This window comes from Nicotiana tabacum, chromosome 16, assembly GCF_000715075.1.
Source record: "Nicotiana tabacum cultivar K326 chromosome 16, ASM71507v2, whole genome shotgun sequence".
In the NCBI taxonomy this organism is placed as follows: domain Eukaryota; kingdom Viridiplantae; phylum Streptophyta; class Magnoliopsida; order Solanales; family Solanaceae; genus Nicotiana; species Nicotiana tabacum.
In genome coordinates, this window is record NC_134095.1 from 75,090,991 (window position 1) to 75,096,886 (window position 5,896).

Below are 5,896 nucleotides of genomic sequence, written 5' to 3' on the forward strand. Positions count from 1 at the left end.
ATTCGAACTCAGTTCCTCTATTTCTTCTACTTCTTCAACATTCTGTATTAGATTCTGAATTATAAATATTATCTAGGCTTTCTCTTTTGTTACTTGCATATTATGAATTTGTGCCTGAGAGTGAGGGTAAATGTTTAGTTTCAATGTTGAGTAGCATGTTTAGAAGTCGTATGTGTAAGCCTTGTCGATGAATGATTGAATATGTATATAGGATTAAATGAGGAACTCTTATTTGGGATCAGCTTCATTCTGAGTGTATGTGGTGTTTTATAGTCGTTCTTTTGAAGATAAAAGCTATGTCCATGCACTATGGTTAAAAATCATATTCTATATTTTGCATCTGCTTTTGACTGAGTGTTAAATGCCCAAGAACTATGTTGAGAATTTTAGTGTGATTTCTGGAATTCAAGTAAAGTTAGATGCTGATTTGCTGGGTTGGTTACTGTTAGTATTAAGAAGAATTCAATTGAGCTTAAGCTTCTTGAGTAATAGTTAATGTAAAATCATGTGAAGAGAAAAGGAAAATAGTCAAGGTTGCTTTAAGAGTAAAGGCATGCATTGATTTGCCCTTGTTTGTTTATAAGCACGTTTAAGTTGGAACTGATGCTAAATTTCAGAATTTTCAGCTAGTTGATTTGTGTTTGAAGGGTTATAATTCAGAAATAAGTGTTAGCTCGATCTCGTGTCTTTGGTTGATTTGCTTTTAGTGGGTTTTATACAATCATTTGATTCTGAAAGTAGGGCTTGATGCTGGCCCAATTGATGAAAGCTCAAGCTCAGATTCGATGGCCTGTTTCGCGTCTTTGGATGTTCATTTTATTAAGAATTGGGCTCGTTTAGGCCCAAGCTTGAAGGCATTTTAAACGGGTTTATGTAGTTGCGGCCTGTTGAAGCAATCTTTCTTTGCATTAATCGGACTTTGAATGCGGTGCCTACTAATTAATAAGTAGATTCGAACTTTTATTGTTAGAAATAATCATAATTCCTTTAAGCCTTCCTTAGTTAATTAATTAGGCTCTTGAAAGTATATCGGAGACGTGCCATATTAGGTAAGACATAGTTTATGTCCCTCCAATATTTAGTTCAAATTCCCTTTAAAAAAATTGGAATCGAGGTGTGCCGGGCCAAACAAAATGATAGTTGCGCGGCTCTCATTTACTTATTTCTTTTAAAATCCTTAGCATTCGAGGCATGCCATTTAGCAAATTTTTCATGGCCCTCGCAAGGTTAAAAATGTGTAGTTGCTTTAGGCGCGTTATTTTAATAAATTACCTTCCTAAACTCGGGTGTGCATTTCATGTGACCCAACTCCAATTCTCAACAACGTTAAATAAAATATGTTGTGGACCGCGGGTGCATTTGATGTGGCGTGGTTCAAGGCGTGTTTTAAATAACGTTGAATTTGCTTTAAAATGATGAAAAACGGTTAATAAGTTAAAATATATCATAGTAAACATGTATTAAAATCAGATAATAGGTCAATTATACCAGTTGAGCGACCGTTCTAGAACCACGGAATCCGGAAATGCCTAATACTTTCTCCCGGGTTAAAAGAATTCCTTACCCGAATTTCTGTGTTCGGGGACTGTAATGCCTAATACTTTGAACCGGTGACTTGGGACACCATAAAGTATCCCAAGTGGCGACTCTGAATTTGATATAAAATAATCCCGTTTCGATTGTCACTTTAAGTTGGAAAAAACTCACTTGCACTACACTTCCGGGGTGTAGGAAAATAGAGGTGTTACACCCGGCAAGGGAGATAATCAACAAAGCAACAAACATCCCGGCAAGGGAACAATTCAATAACTCTTTCTCTTTCTTTTACTTCTTACTTTATAACTCTCTTTACCACTTGAGTCAATGCTCCAAAGGGTTCAATTATCTCATATACTTTCACAATTCGTATTATAACTCGAGCCAATGCTCCTCGAAGTTCATAGATCACAATTTCTTTCACATGCTTTTTACAACATATAGAAATCATCATTAAGGCATGAAAGATACAAGAAAAATCAGAATATCCGCAATATAAAGATTCACGGTTATACTAGACACCAACATATAGATACTCGTCACCATTCCTATACGTCGTACTCGACAATTAGCACGTAGCAAATAAGACTCAACTCCTAATCCCTCAAGCTAAGGTTAGACCAAACACTTACCTCAAACTTCCACGACCAAATCAATGCTCAATTACCTGCTTTTTCTCTCGAATTTGGCTCCAAATCGATTGTATCTATACAATAATGACTTCAATACATCAATAAATGCTAAACAATGCGAACCCAATGCCTAATTATAGCTTTCCAAGCATTCTTCCCAAAATCCCAAAAATCGACCCCGGGTCCGCTTGGTCAAAACACGAGGTTCGGACCAAAATCAAATCACCCATTCACTGACGAGCCCGAATATATAAGTTGTTTTCAAATTCGACCACAAAATGAGGTCTAAATCAAGAAAAATCAAAAAGCCCTAACCCTACCCAATTCCCTTATTTTTACCCTTAATTACATGTTTTAGGCCTAGAAATTCAATAGATGTTGATGAAAATGGAAGGAAATAAGCTAAAGATTACTAAACCAAGAGTTTATGGTGAAAGGATGCTTCAAAAGTCGCCCTAGAACTTTGGAGAAGAAGGAGTTTGTGAAAATCCCGTAATGGTTATGTTTTGGGGTTTTAAAGTAACTGGGCAAAATTGCCCTTCGCGTTCGCGATGGGCATCTCGTGTTTGCGATGGTCCAGGTCTGAAAACTTTTGCATTCGTGACACAGGGGCTCGCGTTCGCGGAGAGTAATCTCCTCGAGCCTCGCGTTCGCATGCCATGAGCCGCATTCGTGTTGAACAAATTTGGTGGCCCTTCCCTCTGTACCTTACGCGTTCGCGAGATAAGGGATGCGTTCGCGAAGGGTCTACACCCCTGAGCTTCGCATTTGCGTTACCAACTTCGCATTCGCGAAGAAGAAAATGAACTCCTGGGAATTTTGCCTTATGCGTTCGAGAGTGAGTCCACGCGAACGCAAAGAACAAATTCCTTGTGCACAACAACAGAAAATCTGCAACACTTCTAAGGCCACAAACCATTACGAAACACTTTCGAAACACTCCCGAGCCCTCGGGGCTCCTAACCAAACACGCGTACTAACTCAACAACATCATACGAACTTATCCATGCGATCAAATTGCCAAACTATCCTAAAAACAATGAATCAAACCTCAAAATCAAGAGTTTTTCCAGAAACTTCATCAAGTTCAAATTTAAGATTTCAAGTCCGAATCACGTTAAACGACGTCCGATTTTAACCAAACTTTATAGAAACATCTGAAATCACATATAAGACCTGAACCGGGCATAGAAACAAAAATACGGGCCCTATACCAACTCGTTCTAATAATATTTCATTTTAATTTTCCTTAACAATTTTAGAAAAACAATTTCCTTTAAAAATTCCCTTCTCGGGCTCGGGACTTTGAAATTCGATTCCGGGCATACGCCCGAGTCCCATATTTTCCTACGGACCCTTCGGGATCGTCAAATCACGGGTCTAGGTCCGTTTATCCAAAATGTTGACCGATGTCAAATTTATTCATTTAAACTCAAAACTTAGCATTTTTCACAGAATTTCATATTTAAGCTTTTCAGCTACACGTCCGGACTGCGCACGCAAATCGAGGCAACTCTAAATGAGGTTTTCAAGGCCTCGAAAGCACATAATGGATAATAAAATAGGTGATGACACTTTGGGTTGTCACATTCTCCACCTCTAAAACAACAGTTCGTTCTCGAACGGACAGAAGAAGGAAGTACCTAAGTCGGGGAATAGGTGAGTATAACGGCTCCGCATGTCGGATTCAGACTCCCAGGTCGATGCCTCAGGAGGCTGACCTCTTCACTAAACACGAACGAAAGGGAAACTCTTGGATCTCAACTGACGAACCTGATCTAGAATAGCTACCGGCTCTTCCTCATAGGAAGTTCTTGTCCAACTGGACAGTGCTGAAATCTAACATGTTGGATGCATCGCCGTGATATTTCAGGTGTATGGACACTTGAAAAACTGGATGCACGATTGATAAGCTCGGCGGCAATGCAAGTCTATAAGCCACCTCCCCCACTCGATTAAGAATCTCAAACAGACCAATGAACCTAGGGCTAAGCTTGACCTTCTTCCAAAATCTCATCACGCCCTTCATAGGCGACACATGGAGCAATACCCGCTCACCAACCATAAAAGTCACATCTCGAACCTTACGATCTGCATAACTCTTTTGCTTGGACAGAGATGTACGAAGCCTATCCTGAATGATCCTGACCTTGTCCAAGGCCTCCTGAACAAGATCCGTACTCAACAACCGAGCCTCTCCCGGCTTAAACCATCCAACCGGAGATCGACACCGCCTACCATATAAAGCCTCATAAGGAGCCATCTGGATACTCGACTTGTAGCTGTTGTTGTAGGCAAACTCTGCTAAAGGCAAGAATTGATCCCACGAACCTCCAAAGTTAATAACACAAGCTCCGAGCATATCCTCCAATATTTGAATAGTCCGCTCGGACTGCCCGTCTGTCTAAGGATTAAATGTTGTACTCAACTCAACCTGGATGCCTAACTCTTGCTGAACTGCTCTCTAGAAATGCGAGGTGAACTACGTACCTCGGTCCGAAATGATAGATATCGGCACACCATGAAGGCGAACAATCTCCCGGATATAGATCTCAGCTAACCTCTCGGATGAATAGGAGACTGCCACAAGAATGAAATGCGCTGACTTGGTCAGACTATCAACAATGACCCAAACTGCGTCGAACTTCTTCCGAGTCAGCGGAAGTCTAGTAACGAAGTTCATAGTGATTCGCTCCCACTTCCACTTGGGAAGCTCAATCCTCTGAAATAAACCACCAGGCCTCTGATGCTCGTACTTAACCTGCTGACAATTCGAACACTGTGCCACATATGCCACAATATCCTTCTTCATTCTACGCCACCAATAATGTTGCCGCAAATCCTGATACATCTTCGCAGCGCTCGGATGAATAGAGTATCAGTAACTATGGGCCTCCTCTAAAATCAACTCCCGAACCCCATCCACATTAGGCACACAAACGCGACCCTGCAATCTCAAAACTCCATCAGCATCTAAGGTAACCTTCTTGGCACCTCCACACTGCACCGTGTCTCTATGGACACACAAATGGGGATCATCAAACTGCCGATCATGGATACACTCCAATAACGAAGAACAAGCGGCCGTGCAAGCTAATACTCGACTAGGCTTAGAAATATCCAACCTCACAAATCGATTGGCCAAAGCCTGAACATCCAAAGTAAGTAGCCTCTCACCGACTGGAATATAAGCAAGACTGCCCATACTGACTAACTTTCTACTCAAAGCATTGGCCACCACATTGTCTTTTCCCGGGTGATATAAGATAGTGATGTCATAATCCTTCAACAACTCCAACCACCTTCTTTGCCTCAAATACAACTCCTTTTGCTTGAACAAGTACTGAAGACTCTTGTGGTCAGTGAACACCTTACATGCCATGCCATACAAATAGTGCCTCCAAATCTTCAATGCGTGAACAATGGCTGCCAACTCCAAATCATGCACTGGATAGTTCTTCTCATGAATCTTTAATTGCCTCGAAGTATAGGCAATGACCTTGCCATCCTACATCAACACTGCACCAAGCCTAATACAGGAAGATCATAATAGACTGTGTAAGGCCCTGAACCTATGGGCAAAACTAACATCGGTGTCGTAGTCAGAGCTGTCTTGAGCCTTTGAAAGCTCGCCTCACACTCATCCGACCATTTGAACTGGGCACCCTTCTAACCTAGTCATCAGGGCAGTAATAGATGAAAACCCCTCCATGAACCGACGATAGTAG